The following is a 27,589-nucleotide window of genomic DNA, read 5'->3' on the forward strand; positions in this document are numbered from 1 at the left end:
TTCTGGGATTTATCTGTGCAGATTTTGTAGATGGGAACCTAGACACTGTGAAACACATGAACACACACACACACACACACACACACACACACACACACACCAATTTTAAAACCAGAGAATGGTTTTTAAAAGGTTACACAACGTCCTAAATTCAGTTCCTTGGTGGCGAAATATTTGAATTCCACACCAGATCATAATACTATCTATATAAAATTAAATTATTCAAATGAATATTTTAAATTTCAGCGGACCTTTATCTGTTAAATAGCACAGGCTGAACGAAATCAGTTGGTGCCAAACCTCCCTACGGCTGCACAAGAAAAATTGGAAATTAGTGTTCGAAAGCATGAATCCACAAGGGTGAGGGGGTCATCAGAGATCGAGGACCTACAGGATCGAGGGTACGGAGGCTCAGTAGACCAGACAGGTGGATCATAAGAAAAGAGTCTGGAAAACGGGCCATTCATACCTTGACAACCTTCAAAGTCTAGGGGAATCGCAAGGATAGGTACCCCCCGAAGTGGGAATCAAAAAACTTTAGTACATTTACAGGACACTTAGCTTCTAAATACAGTGTGGATTGGAGTCTATAGTGTGAAAAGGCATAGGAGTAGTAGTGTCCAGTTTTCCCCTTGCTGTGACAAAATTGTGTCGTTTAGGGGCTGGAGAGATGGCTCAGCTACTCAGAACCCTTAGCATCCTCACAACTGACTCTGGCTCTGGGAGATCTGACTCCCTCTTCTGGCCTTTGCAGGTTCGGCAGCCACATGACATAACACAAAAAAGACCCATGAACAAAAGTAAAAACGAGAACTTAAAATGAGTCCTTTAGTTGATGTTAATGCACCGAGGTGTATAGAGAGAATCTCTTCTAAGCATCACCTGTCAATAAAAAAGTCTATGACCTATGAACTGAGGCAGGAAATAGAAGGCGGGACACTGGCAGGAAGAGGGGATTCTGGGAAATAGTGTATAAAAGGAGACCCAGGGAGGGACGCTGCGGCAGATGCTAAAGGAGATGTTGAGGAAGATGCTAAGAATGGGGATGAAAGAGCAGTAAATAACCATATAGAAGACACAGAATAGTTTGAATGGGTTAAATAACTTAGTCCGGGAATGAGCCAAAGTTTGTGGCTCAGGAATTTGTTAATAAATAATCAGTTTCAGAGTTGTCATTGTGGGAGCGGGAGCTGGGAAGGAAAAAAAAGTACTTTTTTTTTCCCAAAGGTTAATTTCTCCTAATTTTTTTCATATGATTATGTAAGATGATAATATATGGCAATCATGTGTAGGTTATATGGGAAATTGCAACTATCCTGGAGAATTCTAATAAATATGTTTTTTAATGCAAACTCGGTAGTGATATTACTCCACTTCCATTTTTCAAGTCTCTGTCTATTCTAACATATATGTGTTTATTTTATCTACACTAGAAAATGTCCTTGTGATGTAATGAAACATTAGTCAGCCCAAGTAAGATGCTTTCTGGAAGTCAGTTAACCTCAGGCACTGAGAGCTGTGATGACTTAAGATGGGCCCAAAGCACTTTCGGGATCACGAACTGATGAACATGGGGTTGTGGTCATATTCACCACCAAAAGTGACCACATACACACACACACACACACACACACACACACACACACACACACACACACAAAGAGAGAGAGAGAGAGAGAGAGAGAGAGAGAGAGAGAGAGAGAGAGACAAACAGCCGACATCACTGACTAACTATACCTCAGTTAGAGCTGTGGCTTTGAGAACCTGGAGGAGGTGACATTGGGTTTCTATGGCCTTACACTTTGGCAGAAGCAGACAGCCACACTCACAACTCTCCCTCTGGTCTCCCTCTTCCTTCACAGCATGTTCCAACACAATTTGTTATTTCTGATTTTATCCATCCAGTCTGGGCATCCCTCTTCCAGAAGTTAACTTTTTTGCTCAGTGTGTGTATGTGTGTGTATGTGTGTTTGTGTGTGTGTGTGTGTGTGTGTGTGTAAGAGAGACTCTGCATGTGTGTGACAGAGAGAGAGAGAGAGAGAGAGAGAGAGAGAAATAATTAGTAACCCAGTTAACACATGTGCATGCACACATATGTGGAAGCCCAAATTACCTTTTAATGTGTTTGGTGGATCGAATAGCAGTGGGCCACAATAGAAACATGTGTTTGAAAGCTTGACCCATGAGGAGTGATACTATTGGGAGGTATGGCCATGTTGGTGTAGGTGTGATCTTGTTGGAGTGGGTGTGGCCTTGTTTTATTAGGTATGGCCTTGTTGGAGTAGGTGTGACTTTGTTGGAGGAAGTTTGCCACTGTGGTGGCTGGACTTTGAGATTTGTATATACTCCATCTATGCTCAGTGCTACAGACAATCCCTTTCTGCTGTCTGTGCATCAGGAACTTTGGGCTCCTCGAGCACCAAGTCTGCCTGGATGCTCCCATGATTCCTGCCATGATGACAATGGACTGAACCCCTGACTGTAAGCCAGCTGCAGTGGAACCGTATCCTTTATAAGAGTTACCTTGGCTGCTGAGTCTGCAGCCATGAGCATGCTCAGGCTACAGAAGAATCTAGCCTCTAGTGTCCTCCACTGAGGTAAAAAGAAGGTCCAGTTGGACCCCAATGAGACCAATAAAATCGCCAATGCCAACTCCTGTCAGCTGATCAGGAAGCTGATTGAAGATGGCCTGATCATCTGGAAGCCTCTAACTGTCCATCCTCAGACTCACTGCCAGAAACACACCTTGAAGGGCAGGCATATGGTCATAGGGAAGAGAAAGGGAACTGCCAACACTTGGGTGCCTGAGATGGTGACCTGGATGAGAATGATAAGGATCCTGCACCGGCTTCTCAGGAGATACTGGGAATCTAAGAAGATGGACCGCCATATGTATCACAGCCTGTACCTGAAGGTCAAAAGGAATGTATTCAAAAACCAATGGATTCTTATGGAGCAGATCCTCAAACCAAAGGCAGATGAGGCCCGAAAGAAGCTACAGGCTGACCAGGCTGAGGCTCGCAGGTCTAAGACCAGGGAAGCACAGAAACGCGTGGGAGGAGCACCTCCAGGCCAAGAAGGAGGAGATCATCAAGACTCTGTCCAACGAGGAAGAGACCAAGAAATAAAGCTTCCTTCACATCTGTGCATAGTGACCTCACTGTGGCCTCACATGATCAGTCATTAAAATAAAACAAGCCTTAAAATAAAAAAGAGTGAGTTCTCTGCACCCAAATCCCATGGGAGGGAGAGCGAAACCTTCAGAGAGGCAGACAAGCCTGGGAAACCAGAAGAGACTGCTCCCTGCACACACATCTCGGACGCCAGAGGAAAAAGCCAAAGACCATCTGGAACCCTGGTGCACTGAAGCTCCCGGAAGGGGCGGCACAGGTCTTCCTGGTTGCTGCCACTGCAGAGAGCCCCTGGGCAGCACCCCACGAGCGAACCTGAGCCTCAGGACCACAGGTAAGACCAAATTTTCTGCTGCAAGAAAGCTGCCTGGTGAGCTTGGGACACATGGAAGCAGAATTTCTCTAGGACCGGGCACGTTCTGTGTTTACCGGAAGTCCCACACGCGCGGATCTCAGCCCGCAGCAGCTCTCTGCTCCCAGACCCGGTGAGAGAGAGATCCAACCGCCTGGTCAGGTGGGCACTCCTGAGGCTGCAGAGCGGAATAGAACACCAACACTGCTCACCCCTGCCCACATCCCTGGCCCAAGAGGAAACTGTATAAGGCCTCTGGGCTCCCATGGGGGAGGGCCCAGGAGCGGCAGGACACCTGCCTGAGACACCGCCGGAACCTGAAAGAAACAGACCGGATAAACAGTTCTCTGCACCCAAATCCCGTGGGAGGGAGAGCTAAACCTTCAGAGAGGCAGACAAGACGGGGAAACAAGAAGAGACTGCTCCCTGCACGCACATCTCGGACGCCAGAGGAAAAAGCCAAAGACCATCTGGAACCCTGGTGCACTGAAGCTCCCAGAAGGGGCGGCACAGGTCTTCCTGGTTGCTGCCGCTGCAGAGAGCCCCTGGGCAGCACCCCACGAGCGAACTTGAGCCTCAGGACCACAGGTAAGACCAAATTTTCTGCTACAAGAAAGCTGCCTGGTGAACTCAAGACACAGGCCCACAGGAACAGCTGAAGACCTGTAGAGAGGAAAAACTACACACCAGAAAGCAGAACACTCTGTCCCCATAACTGACTGAAAGAGAGGAAAACAGGTCTACAGCACTCCTGACACACAGGCTTGTAGGACAGTCTAGCCACTGTCAGAAATAGCAGAACAAAGTAACACTAGAGATAATCTGATGGCGAGAGGCAAGCGCAGGAACCCAAGCAACAGAAACCAAGACTACATGCCATCATCGGAGCCCAATTCTCCCACAAACATGGAATATCCAAACACACCGGAAAAGCAAGATCTAGTTTCAAAATCGTATTTGATCATGATGCTGGAGGACTTCAAGAAAGACATGAACACACTTAGGGAAACACAGGAAAACATTAATAAACAAGTAGAAGCCTACAGAGAGGAATCGCAAAAATCCCTGAAAGAATTCCAGGAAAACACAATCAAACAGTTGAAGGAATTAAAAATGGAAATAGAAGCAATCAAGAAAGAACACATGGAAACAACCCTGGATATAGAAAACCAAAAGAAGAGACAAGGAGCTGTAGATACAAGCTTCACCAACAGAATACAAGAGATGGAAGAGAGAATCTCAGGAGCAGAAGATTCCATAGAAATCATTGACTCAACTGTCAAAGATAATGTAAAGCGGAAAAAGCTACTGGTCCAAAACATACAGGAAATCCAGGACTCAATGAGAAGATCAAACCTAAGGATAATAGGTATAGAAGAGAGTGAAGACTCCCAGCTCAAAGGACCAGTAAATATCTTCAACAAAATCATAGAAGAAAACTTCCCTAACCTAAAAAAAGAGATACCCATAGACATACAAGAAGCCTACAGAACTCCAAATAGATTGGACCAGAAAAGAAACACCTCCCGTCACATAATTGTCAAAACACCAAACGCACAAAATAAAGAAAGAATATTAAAAGCAGTAAGGGAAAAAGGTCAAGTAACATATAAAGGGAGACCTATCAGAATCACACCAGACTTCTCGCCAGAAACTATGAAGGCCAGAAGATCCTGGACTGATGTCATACAGACCCTAAGAGAACACATATGCCAGCACAGGTTACTGTATACAGCAAAACTCTCAATTAACATTGATGGAGAAACCAAGATATTCCATGTCAAAACCAAATTTAAACAATATCTCTCTACAAATCCAGCACTACAAAGGATAATAAATGGTAAACCCCAACATAAGGAGGGAAGCTATACCCTAGAAGAAGCAAGAAACTAATCGCCTTGGCAACAAAACAAAGAGAATGAAAGCACACAAACATAACCTCACATCCAAATATGAATATAAAGGGAAACAATAATCACTATTCCTTAATATCTCTCAATATCAATGGCCTCAACTCCCCAATAAAAAGACATAGATTAACAAACTGGATACACAATGAGGACCCTGCATTCTGCTGCCTACAGGAAACACACCTCAGAGACAAAGACAGACACTACCTCAGAGTGAAAGGCTGGAAAACAACTTTCCAAGCAAATGGTCAGAAGAAGCAAGCTGGAGTAGCCATTCTAATATCAAATAAAATCAATTTCCAACTAAAAGTCATCAAAAAAGATAAGGAAGGACACTTCATATTCATCAAAGGAAAAATCCACCAAGATGAACTCTCAATCCTAAATATCTATGCCCCAAATACAAGGGCACCTACATATGTAAAAGAAACCTTACTAAAGCTCAAAACACACATTGCACCTCACACAATAATAGTGGGAGATTTCAACACCCCACTCTCATCAATGGACACATCATGGAAACAGAAATTAAACAGTGATGTCGACAGACTAAGAGAAGTCATGAGACAAATGGACTTAACGGATATTTATAGAACATTCTATCCTAAAGCAAAAGGATATACCTTCCTCTCAGCTCCTCATGGTACTTTCTCCAAAATTGACCATATAATTGGTCAAAAAACGGGCCTCAAGAGGTACAGAAAGATAGAAATAATCCCATGCGTGGTATCGGACCACCACGGCCTAAAACTGTTCTTCAATAACAATAAGGGAAGAATGCCCACATATACGTGGAAATTGAACAATGCTCTACTCAATGATAACCTGGTCAAGGAAGAAATAAAGAAAGAAATTAAAAACTTTTTAGAATTTAATGAAAATGAAGATACAACATACTCAAACTTATGGGACACAATGAAAGCTGTGCTAAGAGGAAATCTCATAGCGCTGAGTGCCTGCAGAAAGAAACAGGAAAGAGCATATGTCAGCAGCTTGACAGCACACCTAAAAGCTCTAGAACAAAAAGAAGCAAATACACCCAGGAGGAGCAGAAGGCAGGAAATAATCAAACTCAGAGCTGAAATCAACCAAGTAGAAACAAAAAGGACCATAGAAAGAATCAACAGAACCAAAAGTTGGTTCTTTGAGAAAATCAACAAGATAGATAAACCCTTAGCCAGACTAACGAGAGGACACAGAGAGTGCATCCAAATTAACAAAATCAGAAAGGAAAAGGGAGACATAACTACAGATTCAGAGAAAATTCAAAAAATCATCAGATCTTACTATAAAAACCTATATTCAACAAAATTTGAAAATCTTCAGGAAATGGACAATTTCCTAGACAGATACCAGGTATCGAAGTTAAATCAGGAACAGATAAACCAGTTAAACAACCCCATAACTCCTAAGGAAATAGAAGCAGTCATTAAAGGTCTCCCAACCAAAAAGAGTCCAGGTCCAGACGGGTTTAGTGCAGAATTCTATCAAACCTTCATAGAAGACCTCATACCAATATTATCCAAACTATTCCACAAAATTGAAACAGATGGAGCCCTACCGAATTCCTTCTATGAAGCCACAATTACTCTTATACCTAAACCACACAAAGACCCAACAAAGAAAGAGAACTTCAGACCAATTTCCCTTATGAATATCGATGCAAAAATACTCAATAAAATTCTGGCAAACCGAATTCAAGAGCACATCAAAACAATCATCCACCATGATCAAGTAGGCTTCATCCCAGGCATGCAGGGATGGTTTAATATATGGAAAACCATCAACGTGATCCATTATATAAACAAACAGAAAGAACAGAACCACATGATCATTTCATTAGAGGCTGAGAAAGCATTTGACAAAATTCAACACCTCTTCATGATAAAAGTCCTGGAAAGAATAGGAATTCAAGGCCCATACCTAAACATAGTAAAAGCCATATACAGCAAACCAGTTGCTAACATTAAACTAAATGGAGAGAAACTTGAAGCAATCCCACTAAAATCAGGGACTAGACAAGGCTGCCCAATCTCTCCCTACTTATTCAATATAGTTCTTGAAGTTCTAGCCAGAGCAATCAGACAACAAAAGGAGATCAAAGGGATACAGATCGGAAAAGAAGAGGTCAAAATATCACTATTTGCAGACGACATGATAGTATATTTAAGTGATCCCAAAAGTTCCACCAGAGAACTACTAAAGCTGATAAACAACTTCAGCAAAGTGGCTGGGTATAAAATTAACTCAAATAAATCAGTTGCCTTCCTCTATACAAAAGAGAAACAAGCCGAGAATGAAATTAGGGAAACGACACCCTTCATAATACACCCAAATAATATAAAGTACCTCGGTGTGACTTTAACCAAGCAAGTAAAAGATCTGTACAATAAGAACTTCAAGACACTGAGGAAAGAAATTGAAGAAGACCTCAGAAGATGGAAAGATATCCCATGCTCATGGATTGGCAGGATTAATATAGTAAAAATGGCCATTTTACCAAAAGCAATGTACAGATTCAATGCAATCCCCATCAAAATACCAATCCAATTCTTCAAAGAGTTAGAAAGAACAATTTGCAAATTCATCTGGAATAACAAAAAACCCAGGATAGCTAAAGCTATCCTCAAGAATAAAAGGACTTCAGGGGGAATCACTATCCCTGAACTCAAGCAGTATTACAGAGCAATAGTGATAAAAACTGCATGGTATTGGTACAGAGACAGACAGATAGACCAATGGAATAGAATTGAAGACCCAGAAATGAACCCATACACCTATGGTCACTTGATTTTTGACAAAGGAGCCAAAACCATCCAATGGAAAAAAGATAGCATTTTCAGCAAATGGTGCTGGTTCAACTGGAGGGCAACATGTAGAAGAATGCAGATCGATCCATGCTTATCACCCTGTACAAAGCTTAAGTCCAAGTGGATCAAGGACCTCCACATCAAACCAGACACACTCAAACTAATAGAAGAAAAACTAGGGAAGCATCTGGAACACATGGGCACTGGAAAAAATTTCCTGAACAAAACACCAATGGCTTATGCTCTAAGATCAAGAATCGACAAATGGGATCTCATAAAACTGCAAAGCTTCTGTAAGGCAAAGGACACTGTGGTTAGGACAAAATGGCAACCAACAGATTGGGAAAAGATCTTTACCAATCCTACAACAGATAGAGGCCTTATATCCAAAATATACAAAGAACTCAAGAAGTTAGACCGCAGGGAAACAAATAACCCTATTGAAAATGGGGTTCAGAGCTAAACAAAGAATTCACAGCTGAGGAATGCCGAATGGCTGAGAAACACCTAAAGAAATGTTCAACATATTTAGTCATAAGGGAAATGCAAATCAAAACAACCCTGAGATTTCACCTCACACAAGTGCGATTGGCTAAGATCAAAAACTCAGGTGACAGCAGATGCTGGCGAGGATGTGGAGAAAGAGGAACACTCCTCCATTGTTGGTGGGATTGCAGACTGGTAAAACCATTCTGGAAATCAGTCTGCAGGTTCCTCAGAAAATTGGACATTGAACTGCCTGAGGATCCAGCTATACCTCTCTTGGGCATATACCCAAAAGATGCCTCAACATATAATAGAGACACGTGCTCCAATATGTTCATCGCAGCCTTATTTATAATAGCCAGAAAATGGAAAGAATCCAGATGCCCTTCAACAGAGGAATGGATACAGAAAATGTGGTACATCGACACAATGGAATATTGCTCAGCTATCAAAAACAACGAGTTTATGAAATTCGTAGGCAAATGGTTGGAACTGGAAAATATCATCCTGAGTGAGCTAACCCAATCACAGAAAGACATACATGGTATGCACTCATTGATAAGTGGCTATTAGCCCAAATGCTTGAATTACCCTAGATCCCTAGAACAAACGAAACTCAAGATGGGTGATCAAAATGTGAATGCTTCACTCCTTCTTTAAATGAGGAAAAAGAATACCCTTGGCAGGGAAGGGAGAGGCAAAGATTAAAACAGAGACTGAAGGAACACCCATTCAGAGCCTGCCCCACATGTGTCCCATACATATTCAGCCACCCAATTAGACAAGATGGATGAGGCAAAGAAGTGCAGACCGACAGGAGCCAGATGTAGATCGCTCCTGAGAGACACAGCCAGAATACAGCAAATACAGAGGCAAATGCCAGCAGCAAACCACTGAACTGAGAATAGGTCCTCTATTGAAGGAATCAGAGAAAGAACTGGAATAGCTTGAAGGGACTCGAGACCCCAAAAGTACAACAATGCCAAGCAACCAGAGCTTCCAGGGACTAAGCCACTACCTAAAGACTATACATGGACTGACCCTGGACTCTGACCCCATAGGTAGCAATGAATATCCTAGTAAGAGCACCAGTGGAAGGGGAAGCCCTGGGTCCTGCTAAGACTGAACCCCCAGTGAACTAGTCTATGGGGGGAGGGCGGCAATGGGGGGAGGGTTGGGAGGGGAACACCCATAAGGAAGGGGAGGGGGGAGGGGGATGTTTGCCCGGAAACCGGGAAAGGGAATAACACTCGAAACGTATATAAGAAATACTCAAGTTAATAAAAAAATAAATAAAAAATAAAAAAGAGTTACCCTGCCTAAGGTGTCTGTTCACAGCAATGGAAATCTACCTAAGACAATGTGTATTCATTCTGCCATTTCTGTTTCTCTGGAAACCCTAATAAAATAGCGCTCTAGAGAGAGGAATAAGTACCCACCAGACAACATAAATTCCAGTTTACTATTCTGGTGAATATGAAGTTGTTGTGGTTTTTTTAAAAATATATAAACTTGGTTGTTTGTTTGTTTGTTTTGGGGTTTTTTTGTTGCTGCTGTTGTTGTTGTTGTTATTGTTGTTCTTTTTGTTTTTAAAGAAGAAACACATTAAGCCTCTTCATCCCTAACTGGCTGGCAAACACCCGAGCCCACATCAGCTAAAGTGATTATGGCATTAGGAAAGTGTTTACACAAAAACATAAAGTTATTCCTGTCAAGTTCAGATGAGAGAAAACATCGGCCATGTGGGCAAGCCTAGAGCCTCAACCATTTAACACAAACAAATCAGGACACACTCTCAGAAGCCTGTCAGGCCAACAGAGACGAGGACCTGCGTGTTGTGTTGTTATTTTCTTTTATGAATTTTTGGAGCCACCCTGCTCATTAATCGTGTTTATAATGTTAACTCTGGCACTTTTTTCTTTGCTCATTAAATATTTCCTTAATGAACTGTCAGCTCACACCCCCCATCTCCATTGTAATGACTTTCAAATTAAGTTCATCTGGACCACGGGGCTTTTTAGAACTCTATGATGACAGAAAACACGGGGAAAAGAACCTCTTTCATTGTATTTGAAGAAAGACATAGTCATTCACCTGCCGCCTTCCCCCAGAGCTGACTGTTCCCAAGCTCAGTGATGAGACCTCTGCCTCATGGGCACCATCAGAGCCGTGAGATGAGCACTTCCAAACCAGGAGGCATCATACTGACATGACCATATGGTGCTCCCTCACCTACAGCCACCGGCATCCAAACTCCTGGTGTCCCTCCTACCCTTAATAGAGAGCTGTTGGAATCCACGCTCAGGATCACCCATGCCCATAACCCAAGCTCATACCTTTTAAAATTCAGATGTGTTTACATTATCAAATGTGTGAATGTTCTGGCTACACGGAACTGTGTGCACCACGTGCCTGCCTGATGTCTGAAGAGGCCAAGAGAGGGCATTAGATCTCCTGAAACTGGGTAAAAGTTCAACTGTGAGCCATCATATGGATGCTGGGAATAGAACCTGGGTCCTCTGCAAGAGTAACAAGTGTTCATCGTGGCTGAGCCGTCTCCCTAAGCCCTAGAATCTGTGCACTGTCCCTGGAGATGCTTTGCTACTTAACAAAACCACATGGAGATGTGGTGCCCGTCCTCGAGAATAGACTTCACCCTATCAAAGAAGAGGATGCCATGGCTGGTGGTATTGTAGACACTAGGAGACTCTGAGCGAAAGTGCCTTGTACAGGGGAGTCCTGTGAGAACCAAGACTGGAGGAGCACCCTGGACTGGAGAGAGATTGGGTTTGGCCATTGCAGAAGATAAAAGAGTGATGGTGCCAAGGATATTTGAGCAATCCCATGAACTATCCAGTCTGGGGTCTTAGTTAGGTTTCCACTGTGGAGAAGAGACACCATGAACAAGGACAACATGTAATCAGGGCTGGCTTACAGGTTTAGAGGGTCAGTCCATGATCATCAAGGCAGAGGGCATGGCAGTGTGCAGACAGACATGGTGCTGGAGAAGGAGCTGAGAGTTCTACATCGTCATCTAAAAGAAGCCAGGAGCAGACTGTCTCCCACATGGCTGGGAGAAGGGTTTCAAGAACTCACCCTCAGAGGGAGACCCCTCCTCCAAGAAGGCCAACCTCCTCATAGTGCCATTTCCTGGTCAGTGCACATTCAAACCACCACAGGGTCTCTTCACATATACGATAATTGCACCCTTGTTTTAAAGTCTTGCTTAAAGACTCATGATGTTTGCGTGAAGAACATTCATTGGGTCTGGGTGGCTCTAAAACCCCAAGAACATGAATTCCTTTATCTCCCTGAAGTATGAAATTAGCATGTGTGCACAGCCCCTCCCCTCCTCTGCAATATCATAATGTTAAGTGTGTGAAGCTCCAGTGTGCAGCCTCGTAAGTGCCAGCATGTGTGAGTTCTTGAACCACACACTCAACAGAATCAGGCATGAGCCTTCTGTACTTTTTTTTATGGCTCTGAACTCTGTCCTAGACTGATGGGCAAGTAGTTCTGAGAAGGAAGATTGCTGGGTGAAGCCAAAGGCATGAAGGTATGTGATTTAATTACAGAGCTGAAGGAATCTGGCTGGTTTCTTCCTGTATCACATGAGAAATGATGTCACTCTGCCCAGCCAATTGCAAAAAAAAAAAAAAAAATCACAGAGAAAAGGCACATAGGATGCTTGTTTTACCTAGACTAAATCATGAGCCCCGATAGGATTTAAATATCCATATGTACAGAGGAATCATTGCTTTTTGGTGAAGAGATGCCATCCTTTTTAAGCACCCAGGGCGAGATCAGGCAGATCTGGGTGTTTGGTGTGAGAACACCTCTCTTCCTGTGGAGTCCCCCTCATGACCACTAAGGTAGCCACATGATCCCAAGTTCACCACCATTCTACTCATTCCCATAAAAAATGAAGTAGAGCACATGTTTTGGGGAGATGAGATGGGCATATTTTAGACCATCTCCTATGCACGGCAGACAGCAACATTGAAAGGACTGGAGAAAACATGACTGACCTCAGGCCTTTTCTCACAGAAACAGCTGACAAACCACCCAACAATGTTCCAGTTATGGGTGCTTCCTTCAATAACAGAGAGTTTAAAATAGCACCCTTGCCTCCCCCTCCCTCCCCCAAGTGATGGGCGGCGGGCCCATGGGCCACCAGGCTTCCTATAGGAGAAGCCTCCCTGCTTCCCTCAGAGCAGCTCTCCAAGAAAATAAATAGCATATGCTCATTATTCAAATGAGGCTTAATTAATGCAGAACTCACCCCCAAACTTTCCAAGACACCCATGGTAATGAGCTCCCAGCTCTCTTCCCTTCCAGTTTGTGATGTCAAGCTGAAGAGCTACATGTGACAGAAGCTGGGAAGCTGAGGAACGGACAGCAGTTTGACTCCACAGTCTCCCAGCTTGCAGAAGTATCTCGGCCCCAAAGCCTGTGTTCAGCCATCCTTTCAGGGGTAAAGGTGGTCTGATTGGCGACGTGCTCCCCAGAGAGACTCTACGGTTATAAAAGAGGCTCAACTCAAGAGACTTTGAGGCTGTCTCTAATTTACACACCTGAACCAGTCCCGGCCCTCATTCCAGACAAAACGTTTCATAAATAGTACAGCAAAAGGCACTGAGTCATGGTGACCTTTATTCTTAGCCTCACGTCCTTGCTCAGCCGACGAGAACACACCTGCAGAGTCCTGGAGGAAGCAGCATTGTGCCTGTGGTTCGAACAAGACAGGATAGAGGACCTGGAGAGTTAAGGGTGACGCTAAAATGGAGAGAAGCTATCTTCTGGGGTCTAGCCTTTGTCTCCTGATGGCTGAGCATCAGAAACATCAACACAACCGACCCAGCCAAGGCTGCCTGCAGAGATAGTGCACGTTTTCCTAAAGATATCTCAGTCGAGACTGTAAAACACATGGGTATGAAGAGAGAGCCCATCACTTAAGAGCATGTTCCAAACTCGCAGGGAACCCAAATTCTGTTCTTAGGATCCACTTAAGCAGCTCACAACTGCCTGTAAATCAGCTCCTGAGAACCTGAGGTCCTCTTCTGGCTTCCAAGGGAATCTGTAAACAATATGCATGCACGTGCATGCGTGCGTGCGTGTGTGTGTGTGTGTGTGTGTGTGTGTGTGTGTGTGCGCGCGCGCGCTCGTGCGTGTATATGTGTATACACACAATTGAAACTGTCCTTACTGAGGGTCAGGAAGTGTATGGCCTCTGGTTTCACGCTGTTACTAATCCACTCTCATCACTACATCCAAACGATGTAACTCATAAAATCATCTTGGAACTTTATATACAAAAAGAAAATGACCTAAGAGAAACAAGTCATGGGCTAGAGAGATGGGTCAGTCCTATAGAGCAATGAATGCTCTTGCAGCGGACCCGAGTTCCATTCCCAGCACCCACGTGGCAGCTCACAACCATCCATAAGTCCAGTTCGAATGGATCAGACACCCTCTTCTGATCCCTAAGGGTACCGTATGCATATAGCACACGCACCTAGGTGCAGGTACATATAAAATAACAAAATAAATCTAAAAATTTAAATAAAAACAAGTACATTTAATCACTATATTTTAGCTAATTTTTAAACTTCACTTTGTCCTTCAACCTTGCTGTAAATTATATCTTTTGAACAATGGTGCCTGAAAAGCCACAGAATTGTGTATAAAGCTCTCTCTACATGCCAATGTTCAAATCAGAAACAGTGACAGTCACCTTCTCTGTGTAATAAACTCACTGATTTCTCCCTGTGTTGTAGTAGGGGATCCAGCTTTACCTGAATGGAGGACCCTGAGTGGGACAGGAACTGCTCAGTCTGTGACTGCAGAATCCAGTGACCCCCCCACTGCTGACAAAGGACAGAGCCCTCCCCACGGGTCCCACAGACCCCAGATGCTGGTGCAATAATCGAGCCTCTTGATTTCCCTCTCTGTGAAGTAAAGGTATCCTTTCACCTGGAATTCATCCAGAAACATCCAGAGTCAGAAACATCCTGCAGAACAAAGCAGCGTCTCTGGCTCTCTCCATGGTCCTGAGAACATCCACGAAGTCCAGTTCACTGAGAAGATGAGGGCACCCTGCCATTGCCACAACCTCCCTGGGAGCAGAGAGGGTGGGCAGAGGAGGCAAACACTCTCTTTTTCCCATTCCTCATGGTTCCCATTCCTTACATATTAAACATGCAACTTGCCGACTCATCAGACAAAACACCAGGGGCTGGAAGATGGCTCATTACGTTAGGGATTCAAGGATCATAATTTAAATTCTCAGGCCTGGGCACTCTGTCTGGAGCCGCAGTCATTCCGATGTGGGCTCTGCCAACAGGAAGACATCCGGCTGCCCTGTACAGGGCAATACTGCAGCCCCACCCCCTTTCAGTCTCACATTCACTCACTAATCAATAATCATGGGGTTCAGTTCAGAGGCCACTGGCTTGAAGAAGAGCATGAGAACATCGAGTATGTGCTAATTAAGCATGATCACACGATGCTTCCGTGATGTCAGAGCCACGGTCTCCAGGATACCACCTGGACCCATTCTCTCTCTGATTTAACACCTTAATTGGAAAGGACATAATGGGAGGATCCTGGAGAAAGTCCAGGGTAGACCAAGTCCTGCCAAGTCCCCAGTAGGGAAGTGGTCCCACAGCCACAAACCCTTTCACCCCTCCATCCACTTAAGCCTCTGATTCATGAATGATATTAATAGAAACCAACCAGGCTTGGCCATGCCTACGGTGCTATGTCCAGCAACAGATGTCTCCTATAGTGGTTGTATTATAATATCCTTAACCCAAGAATGCAGCCCACTGATCAGTGCCAGATCACCTTCACTAACAAGGCTGGTGGTGGCTCTGGAAAAGGCAGCTGGAACCTAGGCTGTGCCTAAGCTGGTCCTGACTGTAATTGATCTCTTTCTTCCAGAGGGGAAACTGAGGAATGTGACTAGTTTCTGATGTGGATCTCTCAGCTCTGATATTGATGCCTTTGTTAGTCAGTGTCTGAGATGGCCCAGAGGCCCTGGGGAATCTGGCTTGGGACAGGAGAGATGCTTTTCATCCTAATTCACCATGGTTCCCCCAAGTGATGACAACATGGTTTGCCTGTTCACTTGATGCTGTTCTGGCCAGTCTGCTGGCTAACAGAGGAGCAGCACCTCTTCCTCTGCATCCAGCAATGTCTATTCAACCCCCTTAATCCCCGAGACCTGCTTCTCCCATTTCCTATGAGCACAATGAATCTTTAAAGAATTTTAGGGCCCCCAAAATGAGGGAAACCATTTGGTATTTGTCCATTTTGCGTGGTATGGGCCCTCCCAATGTAAGCCCTTCTCTATTTAAAGGATCAGATACCAAACAGACCCACACAGCCATATCTCTACCCAGAAGCTCAGGAAAATACTCAAATTTCAGAGAATCTTGAAATCCAGCTATCCACCCTGTTTCCTGCTATGACCCAACACATGAACACACACACACACACACACACACACACACACACACACACACACAATCTGGGTGCCCTTTCTTCTCCTAGACTAGAAATTGTAGGTAATAATTTCTGCTTTACATGTTCCCAAGGATCCCTGTGCCATATTCTATCTACCACTGACATGACTTGATCCCTTAGAAAACATGACTTGCCAGAGCTCTGGTTCTAGGTGCGGGGGCACAGTGGCCAACCTCACTGTCCCCAATTCTATCTGCTTTGGTCCTAGTTTCCTTGTACAAAGTCAGACAGTCTGGTGTCTACTCCTCTCCTGGCAACCCATGCCCACAACTGCACCTCTGAAAGTCTCTCTCTTCCTCCAAGGAAAGGACTTCTTGGTATTTGGAAGGCTGAAGCAGGGGAATCATTGCAAGCATGAGGCCAGCGTAGGCTATATAGTGAGTCACTGTCTTGAAAGGGGGAATGGAGGAAGAAGGGGAAGGGAAAAGGAGCAGAAGGAAGCTGAGGGGTAAGGAGGGATAGAGGGACGGGGTGCTGTGAACATCTATCTCCAATGCTCACCAACACAGCTCTAGCTTCATAAACTCCATGAATAGTCCCAACGTAAGGGTGCACAGCCATTCACCGAACACAAACACACACACACACACACACACACACACACACACACACACACACACAACACAGTCATCTCATGCAAAGCCACCATCCAAAGAGAGCACACAGCTTAGGCTCAGAGCCTCTCGGTGAATGGCAGTCAGCCTGAGCATTTGGACACCGAGCCCACAGGACTCAGAGCCAACACATCAGAGGACACCTGCACACCATGCTTACTGTGGCACTATTTTCAGTAGCCAAGATGTGGAATCTGCCTGTGCATCCATCAATAGTCCATTGAATAAGTCCTGGTACACATACACAATGGAATTTTATCCAGCCACAAAAGGGATTGAATTTAGTGTTTGGTAGGAAAACTGGAGCCCACGGCATTAAGCAAAATCAACCAGACACCAAGAAGCAAATACTGTAATTTTTGTTTCGTTGTGAGTCCTGTAATTCTTTTTATTTTGAAGCTGGGACCGAACCCAGGGCCTTGCGCTTGCTAGACAAGCACTCTACCACTGAGCTGAATCTCCAAACCCAAGTCCTGTAATTCTTTACAGAATATTTATGGGTTCTTAACAGATCAAAAAAAAAAAAACTAATATGTCCATATGTCATGAAGGCAGACAAAGGTCTGGAGAAGGAAAGTGACTAGGCCGGGGGGTGGGGGATGGGGGTAAGCAGGAAGGTCGAACAGGGTAAAGCACATGACATGGTTAAAGGAAGTTGTCTCGATGCAACCCAGCACTGTGGATAATGAATAGACACTGATATAAAAAAAATGAAGAAGGAAAAAAGAAAAAGAAAAGGTTACAATTTCAGTGTTAGAGACACTGATGAGGCTGAGGACAGCCACCTACATTCCAAATGCACCAAGAGCCATGGCCCTCCGGCCTGAGATGGCTTAGGTATCTTTCCTTTGAAATTTCAAAACACTCGCTCAGTATAATATGAGCATCCGACATACACTACAGAAGCCAGGGAAATGGATCCACAACTAAAGCACTTTCCATCAAAGCACAGAGACCTAGTACAACTCCCCTCCCCTGGAAACCCACATAAATGGGGGGAGGGGTCGGAGGGGGTGGGTGTGGAGGTTGACTATAATTAAAGCCTGGGACGGCAGAGTTAGGGAATCCAGAGAGGAAAGTGGCAAGCAGAACTCGTCATATCAATGAGTCTGATTTTGACTGAAAGACCTTGCTGCGGAGAATCTGATAGGAAAGCAATGAAAATCTATGACATCATATCACACATACACACATGTCTGCACAATACACATTCAAACACATGAGTACACATACATATCTCTCACACACACAAAGAAAGAAAGAGAGAGAGAAGGAAAGAAAGGAGGAAATGGATAGATAAAATACATAAGTAGAAACTGCAATTAGGCTCCATTTATCCGTTTTTGATGTAAAAAGAAAGGGGTTGGTCGAAATGCCCTGTTTTGTTCTTTAAGTAGCGCTGAAGACCCAATCCAAGACCTTGTGCAGCTAAACGCTCTTCCTGTAGCCCTATTAGGCGCTCACGGACCTACAAAGGGCAGGTTTCCCTCTCAAATTGGAGGGATACGGCTGTGCCCAGGTCAGAGGTGGATGCAGGTCTCCCAGGTGAGATCTCACGGAGATGTCGTCTCTCTGACTGGCGCTAGAGGGCGCACGTGGCCTGGAGCCCCTCCGTGTGTTCTTCAATCTCAGATAGTCCAGGCAGGGCTCTCCACACCACCACCCCCAACCCACTCTAAACCCGGAAGGTGGGGACTGAGCCTGAAACAGCCTTTGCAGCTGTCAAGATGGGGGACCCTGCCTGCTCCCTCTCGCGGCACCCCAGAGCTGGTGGGAGTTACTGGAGGAAGGTTTTCCTTGTGCACCCTAGAAGAGACCTCAACTCGTTCAGAAGTTTTTCTCCGTGCACAGTGGAAGTCACATCTTAGATATCTTGATGGTCACTCTTGCTTTGGGATCAATGGTTGGGGGTGGAGATTTGCAGCAGTGTCTGTGAGGAAGTCTTAAAGATCAGACATACCGAAAGTGAAGCTCTCTCTGCCCTGCCCTTTGCTGTATGGACCTGAACAAAGACATCTCTGAAGTTCAGTTCCTTCTAGCCCGGAGACAGGATGAGCACCTCTTCACTGTAGGCTTGGGACAAAGACTGTACACCATCCTATACCTGCAGGTGGCTCAGAGAGCACCTGTAGAGACACGAGCCTGCAGCCACCCACGCGCAGCTCCAGTGTGGATTGTTCTGCTCTGGAAAAGAAATTCTGAGTTTTCATTGATCCACCTAATGGCTTTGTGTGGCTAATCAGCCTGAACTGCATCCTATTGTGTGTCTGCAGTTACATCTAACTGTTGATCTAATTACCCAGGTCTAGAATTAGACTCTCACCCGGAGATGGGAGAACTGCTCAACCATCTACTCCTTCTAATGGAAACCTTCTGAGACTGAGAGCGTCCTCCCTGAAGCCTCAAAGTTGCCTTGAGCTAAAATGGCAGGTAGCAAAGGAAATCTTATTCCCCCCCAAGCCCTAACTAATTACAGGATGTCATCACAGCCCGATTAGTATTTAATCAACAAGGTGATGATTCCTGATCCAGCCAAAAGCTTACCTGCCATTTAAATGGAGCACGATATTGAAATCTTAATTTCATTACCTGCTGGTAATAATCTTAAAATTATAAATCCAAAGTATCACTCGGAATACATTTGCATACGTAAAAGAATCTGTCCTCATTGTTGTCCCACGGCACACATGGCTGTTTCTTTGACTTTCAAACCAGAGCTGAATATCGTTTTATGGAGAGAGAGGACGGGATTTTTCCCTGCACCGAAGCCTGCTTGGAGAGGGAGAGAAACACATCCACACGATAAAAGGGCATCTGGGCAAGCACAAGTGCCCTGCCTGTCACCTGTGAGATATGAGCCACCTCTGTGTGGGTTACTGATGCTCTCACATTTCTGCTAACAAGTCAGTCGATACAACAAAAGCCACTTCAGAATTCCCAGACATTCAACACTGATTGTCACAGAAGGGGCAGTGGAGACTGTCAGCCTCTGCAGGACTCTCAGGCTGCCAGGGCCTCGATGCCTACATTCTGGCTGTTATATCTCTAGGGCAACGTTCTCCCAGAGGAATAGAGGGTTTGCGGGCTCATCAGCACACGTGTGTGCACATGCGCAGAAAAGAACCGTCTCGGCAGCTGGGAGTCCTGCACCAGTGGAAGGTGAAGTCTCTGGTCCTGCCAAGACTGAACTCCCCAGTGAATGGGATTGTTGGGAAAGGGCAGAATGTGGGGGTGCATCAGGAGAGGAACACCCCTCTAGAAGGGGAGTGGGAGGTGCTAGGGAGATGTTAGCCTGGACACCAGGAAAGGGAATAACATTTGAAATGTAAATAAGAAATACCCAATTTAATAAAGATGGAATAAAAAAAAACACTCCTTCTGGAAGAGGAGAGTGTGATTTCTTTTCAGGATCTGTGGGAAGACTTTGCACTCCTGGGCAAATGTGGAAAGACCTATAGATCCTTGGAAACATTTGGGTAGTTCCAGAAATTCCTGGAAAAGTGGAAGATCCGAGATCTCTATGGCAAGAGAGGAAGGTTTATGTGAACCTGGAATGTGTGGGGAATTACCTGTCCCAGTTTGTTAGTAGAAGAGTCAGCAGAAGGAGGCCCACAGTGTGATCTTCTTTGAATCTCTCACTGTTCTCTCCAGTACTGTGTTTTGTGGATGTTGCAGTCACTCTGGATACCAACTTGTCACAGTCCACATGTTCTTCAAACCCAGTAGTCATAACCCGGCTTTTTTTTTATTCACCTTCCCAAGAATGGGCACTAAAGATGAGGGCACTCTTTTTCTAGTAGCAGGATGTAAGCAGATGTTCTGGTATACCTGTTCCTCAGCATCGAGATATATTAAAAAAAATTAAGACACTTGTTTTATGTGTTCCCACCACACCTGGTATTTACAATATGTGTCAAAGAATGCAGACTCACTTCTACTTAAATACTTCCTTATTTGTATTAATTTATATGTATTAATACGTAGGCCGTGGAATCTTATATTTCCAGTTACTCCTTCCCATCTGCTCTAGCTTGCTGTCTATTTTATATTTACTTCAGATGTGAACATATATTGCTATTATTTCATGTTACAGAGCAATCATGACTGAAAATGTTAATTTTAGTCATGTTTTAATTGCCCTGTTCCTCATGCACTGATTTCTGTGTATGAATATCAATTTCTGACTCATTATTTTGTCTCCTTAAATGATTCTTCTATAACATTCTTTTTCAAAGTCTACTTTTTAATTTTTAATTATCTCTGTGAGTGAACGTGTGTGTGTGTGTGTGTGTGTTTGTGTGTGTGTGTGTGTGTGTGTTTGTGTATACACATATAAGCACTATGTCCAAGAAAGCCAGTAGAGGCGGTATATCCCCAGGAGCTGAAATAACAAGTGGTTGTGGGTCACAGGACACGGGAGCCTGAATCCAAACTCAGATCTTCTGTAAAAGCAGTTTGCATTCTTAATTACTATGTCGTCTCTGTGGCACCCTTTTAAGATTTCTTCAATTAGTCCAGATGGTTAGCAATTCCACTAGATCTTGTCTGGGAAAAAAAATTAAAAGTTTTATCTTTAATAGGCACTTTTTTCTTCTGAGCACAGAATTGATCTTTAGAGTTATTTATTTCAGAAGTGAACTTGTGCCATACTGCCTGTTTTGCAGTGGGCGTGATTTCCAGTCTAACCACACCTGTACCTTCTGTTTTGATTCTCTGTTCTTTTCTTGTTTTATTTTTCTTTCTTTCAAGCTTTTCCACTACCAAGTTCTTTATTATATACATATATGATCGTATTGATTATGCATCTCTCCCAGCTCAACTTTTAACTCTCATGAGCACAGAACCTGTGTCTGGCTGTACTCTGTTTTCAGCACCCAGGACAGCTCCCGGGTCTCAGCAACATTAAGTGTTTGTTAAACAAAGAGGCTTTTTATTCTTATTTTACAGATGAGATGCCTCAGGCAGAGAAAGGTTATGGTAACGGAACACACTGGGGTTCCTAACGTGGTTTCTGAGAGACTTAATGAGTTGCAGATAGAACAGGAGAGCCAAGGTTTCTTAGGATTGTTCATACAAGGTCTCAGCCACAGAGGATGAAAGGTAACACGTTCAGTATGGCGAGAACAGCTCAGATTTAGGTCACTACAACTCAGTGTGGATCCGCTCACATCAGCCCCTCCCTGGATGTGTGGCTTGCCTGGAAGAGTGTTAAGTCAATTGTACATTGAATCCTGTTCTGACATGCAAGCATAAATGTTGAGGACAAATAATCTTTCTATGATTATGGCTATGAAATTTTATTTTTCTTGTGTTTATTATATTATATATGCTTTGTGAACTCTCCTGCATACTATAGAGTAAATACATTTAGTGTGCATGAGAACTCCACATAAGAGGCTACAAAAATACCTCAGCTGTTAAAGGCTTGTGACCCAACCAAAATGTCAATGAAACTGAAATTAGTCACTGTATATTAGGTGTTTGTATTGAAATAGTCACATATTAGCTCTTTGTAATTCTCTACATCATATCAGGTCTAATTATAATGATAGTGAATGCATCCAATTACAAAATTTACCATTATAGCTAATACCTTATTTGAATTATTTAACTTGTGTTTTGGTTTCATCTTCATATTCTATACCAAAGGAAGCATAGTTAGTGCTCTCCTATAATCAAATAGCCACATCGTCTGCGGTAATCTGGTATGTTAGTAAAATATCAAAATTGGTTTCTTTAGTTCATTTACTTTGGAGAGATCTATTGTCAGCAGAAATGCTGAAATGAAATATAAATAAAATAAACAAACTGAATAAAATATAAATCTTTATTAAAGATAAATGATATAGAAAAATAAGTTAAAAACACAGAAATAACTTACAAAATTCAATCTCAGATTACCCCCACCAAAACCAAGCTCACTGAAAATAAAGACCATGGACCCATTATATAAGTAAGAACCTGTGAGCACATGTTTGACAACACTCTAAGTTCTTTCTCTCCCTTTACATTAAGGGAGCAGAGGTAATGGTTTCCCCTAAGTTCTCTGAATTATCCATGGTTCTGGTTAAGATGCAACAAAAATCTAAAATGCCTGTTTATGGAAGATTCGTTTTTTTTCTTATTTGCATCCTTAATGTATCATAATTGATGAAATTCTAGATGCCTAGTGAAGATGTGTTATATAAATAAATGATGAAGAAGATTCAATTTAAATTTATATTATGTTTATTAGAAGAATTTTTCCACTCAATTTCATAATCCATTTTATATAATACAGACTCTGTCATTCTTCTCCACAGATTCCAGTCAGGATGTATCTTAATACACTTATTCAAGTGTATTTTGTATCTATTTGTATTCACCTCCCCATGACAACGCCATCAATATTTATTTCATATACTGGAAATGCCTATCTTGATATTTCAATTTATTAGGATGATACTATCAAGAAGATACAAGCTTCCTGTTTCTGGTTGCGCCCAGAGATGACATACTACAATAGCTCACTGTACCCAAAATTGGAGGGGGAGAAAGATGGACTCCCAGAATCATGGACAATTCTGAGAACTTAGGGGAAACCATTACCTCTGCTCACATCCCTGTGCTGAGAGGGAGCTGCTTAGAGCCCTATGGATACAGGAACCTTGGGAGAGTAAGGGAGGGGATCCTTCCAGTATCTACCTGTGTCCAGAGATGGAAGCCAGTGGCCAGGAAAAGTAACACAACTGAGAACACAGGCGAGACCAACCCTTCTGCTCCAAGCAACCAGGCTGGAGGCCTCAGGACGCAGAAATCAAGAGCAGTCTGGGACAGGACACTTCCTGTTTCTGCCTGCACCCATTGCTGATCTGGTCCTACATATCTCTGTACCCACATCTTGGTGGGAGAAAAGAAGTCTCTAGGAACAGTGACAAAGAGTTTTACAGGATGGTCATGCCACCATCAGAGACAGCAAGACCATGAAACACCGGAGAAAACCTGATGGCCAGAGTCAAGCACAGGAACCTAAGCAACAGAAACCAAACTACTTGTCATCATCAGAGCTCCCTTATCCAAAGAAAGCAATATTTGGATATCCCAACAAACTGAAATAGTAAGATGTGGATTCAAAATCATTTTTCATGATGATGATAGAGGACATTGAGTAGGGAACAAATAAAACTCTTCAAGAAATACAGGACATCACAGGTAAATAAGTAGAAGCCCTTAAAGGGGAAACACAAAATTCCTTCAAGAATTACAGGAAAACACAGTCAAACAGATGAAGGAATTTAAAAAATCTAGGATCAATAAGTGGAAATAGAATCAATAAAGGAAGCACAAAGAGAGACAACCCTGGAGTTGGAAAACCTAGGGAAGAAATCTGAAGTCATAGAGAGAAGCATCAGAAAGAGATTACAAGAGATAAAGGATAAAAATCTCAGGGGCAGAAGATACTGTAGAAAACATTTACACAAGCATCAAAGAAAATGTAAAGCTCAAAAAGCTCCTAATGGAAAACAACCAGGAAATCCAGGACACAATGAGATCAAACCAAAGGAAAAATGGGTATAAAAGAGAGTGAAGATTCCCGTATAAAAGAGCCAGTACATATCTTCAAAAAATTATAGGAGAAAACTTCCCTAACCTAAAGGGAGAAATGCCTATAATAATAAAAGAATCATACATTTCTCCAAATAGATTGGACCAAAAAGAAATTTCTCCCTTTACATAATAGTCAAAACACCAAATGCACAAAGAAAAATAAAGAATATTAAAGGCATTAAGGGAAAAAGTCAAATAACATATATAGGCATACCTATAGGAATTACACCAGACTTCTCATCAGAGACTATGAAAGTCAGATCCAGAGTGGATTTTATAAAACACTAAGAGAACATAAATGCCAGTCCAGGCTACTGTCCCCTGCCAAACTTTCAATCAATGCAGCTGGAGAAACCAAAGTATTTTATGATAAACATAATTTACACACTATATTTGCACAAATCCTGCCCTATTAAAGATAATACATGGGAAACTCCAACAGAAGGAGGGAAATTACACCCCATAAAAAGCAAGAAAGTAATCCTCTTGCAACAAACCCAAAAGAAGAGAGTCACACAAACATAATTCCACCTCTACCAATAATAACAGAAAACCACAATAACTATTCCTTAATATCTCTTAGCATCAAAGCAAAATTCTCCAATAAAAAAGACATAGACTAACAGACTGCATACATAAAGAAGAACTAGAATTTTGTTGCATAAAAGAAACACAGCTCAGTGACAAAGACAGATAGTATCTCAGAATAAAAGGCTGGAAAACAATTTTCCAAGAAAATGGTCTGTGGAAACATCCTGGAGGATACATTCCAGTATCTAATTCAACCAAAAGATATCAAAAAAGAAAAAAAAAGATAAGGACGGACACTTCATTTTAATCAAAGAAAAAATTCCACCAAGATCAACTCTCTATCCTGAATATCTATACACTACATCCAAGGGCACCTAAATTTATAAAGGAAACCGAACTAAAGCTCAGGCTAATGAAATAGTCGTGGGAGACTTCAACAACCCACACTCAGCAATGGCCAGATCATGGAAAGTGAAACCAGAGACACAGAGAAATTAACAGCTTTTGAACCAAATGGATTTAAGAAATATCTATAGAATATTTCATCCAAGAACAAAAGAATATACCTTATTCTCAGGAACTCACGGCACATTCTCCAAAACTGACCATACAGTTGGTCATAAAAGAGGCATCAACAGATACAAAGAGTGAAATAATCCCGTGCATTTTCTCACACGACCATGACCTAAGGCTGGACTTCAATAACAACAAAAATGTCAGGAAGCCCAAATACTCATAGAGGTTGACCAATATTTTACTCAGTGATAACTTGGTAGAGGAAGAACTAAAGAAAAAAATTAAAAAAATAAAAATGTTTTAAAATTTTAGGAAATGTAAGGTACAACAAACAAACTTATGGGACACAATGAAAGGAGAGCTAAGAGGAAAACTCAGAGCTCTGAGAGCATCCAAAGGGAAACTGGAGAGAGCATACATTAGCAGCTTGACAACAAATATAAAAGCTCAAAAGCAAAAAGAAGCAGATTCACCCGAGAGGAGCACAAGGCAGGAAATAATCAAACTCAGGTCTGAAATCAACCAAGGAGAAACACAAAGAACTCGACAAATAATGAATAAAACCAGGAGCTGGATCCAAGGGTAAATCAACATGGTACATAAACCTGAGCTAGAATGACAAAAGGGCACAGAGAAAGTATCCAAATAACCAAATCCGAAATGAGAGGGAAACAAAACAACAGAATCTGCAGAAATTCAAAACATCATCATACCATATTACTGAAATTTATATTCAAGAAAAGTAGAAAATCTGGATCAAATTATCAATTTTCTATACAGGGAGCAGTTACCAAAGTTAAGTCAGGGTCAGATAAAATATCTAAACTGTACCATGAATCCGAAAAAATTAGAAACAATTATTAAAATGCTCCCAATTGGGAAAAGATCCCAGGACCAGATGATTTTAGTGGAAAATTCTATCCGCACTTCCTAGAACCAAATACCACTATTGTACAAAATATTCCACAAAATGCAAACAGAGGAACACTATCCAATTCCATCTATGAAGCCACAGTTATGTTAATACCTATAGCATACAAAGACCCAATAAAGAAAGTGAACTTCAAACCAATTTCCCTTATGGATATTGACAAAAAATAGTCAACCAAATGATTGGAAACCAAATCCATGAACACATCAAAATTATCATCCATCACTATCAAGGAGACTTCATAACAGGAATGCAAGGATAGTTCAATATGTAATTCCAACAATATAATCCACTAGATAATCAAACTGAAAGAAGAAAATTACATTTTCATCTCATTAGATGCTGCAAAAGCATTTGACAAAATAAAACGCCCCTTCATAGCCAAAGTCGTACAATGATAGGAATTCAAGGCCCATACTCAACAACAGTAACATAGTGGACAGCAAACCAGTAGCCAAAAATCAAACTAAACTAAGAGAAACTTGAAGTTCTCCCTCAAAATCAGGGACTAGACAAGGCTATTCATTCTCTTCCTGCTTATTCAATATAGTACTCAATGTGCTAGCCAGACCAATTAGACAACAGAAGGAGTAAAAAGGGATACAAATATTAAAGGAAGAGGTCAATACCACTATTTTCAGGTGATATTATAGTACACTTAAGTGACTCCATAATTTCCACCAGAGAAATACTGCACGTGAGAAACAACTTCAGCAAAGTCCTGGATATAGAATTAAATCTAACGTATCAGTAACCTTCCATGAATAATCAGACCAAGAAAGAAATTAGGGAAATTACACTCTTCACAATAATCACAAATAACAAAAAATACCTATGTGTAACTCAAATAGGTAAGGGAATGTACCGTATGAAAAGAATTTAATTTCTATAAATGAAGAAAATCTCAGAAGATGGAAAGTCTTTTCATATTCATGGATTGTCAATATTGATGTAGCAAAAATGGCCCTTTGCTAAAAGCAATCTACAGATTCAATGCAATCCCTAAGAAAATTTCAACAAATTTCTTCATACAGTTAGAAAAAGAAATATGCAAGTTCATTTAGAATAAGAAAAAAAAAAACCAAGGAGGTGGAAACTATTCTCAAAATAAAAGAAATTCTGTGGAAATCAACATCCCTAACCTCAAGTTGAATACCCACCAACACTGTAAAAAATAATATGGTATTGGTACAG

At 42.4% G+C, this 27,589-nt stretch overlaps 1 long non-coding RNA gene and 1 pseudogene across 1 annotated transcript in view; one reads left to right on the top strand and one right to left on the bottom strand.

The window, feature by feature from the left end:
* Nucleotides 1-2,545: 2,545 nt before the first annotated feature.
* Nucleotides 2,546-3,128, top strand: LOC134484431 (large ribosomal subunit protein eL19-like; annotated as a pseudogene).
* Nucleotides 3,129-21,052: 17,924 nt separating this feature from the next.
* LOC134484254 (uncharacterized) overlaps nt 21,053-27,589 on the bottom strand; it is a 40,690-nt gene continuing 34,153 nt past the window's right edge. The window contains exon 3 of the long non-coding RNA XR_010061669.1: nt 21,053-21,375. This is a non-coding gene — a long non-coding RNA (uncharacterized LOC134484254). The remainder of the gene's footprint in view (nt 21,376-27,589) is intronic.

Source organism: Rattus norvegicus, chromosome Y (genome assembly GCF_036323735.1).
Source record: "Rattus norvegicus strain BN/NHsdMcwi chromosome Y, GRCr8, whole genome shotgun sequence".
Lineage (NCBI taxonomy): Eukaryota > Metazoa > Chordata > Mammalia > Rodentia > Muridae > Rattus > Rattus norvegicus.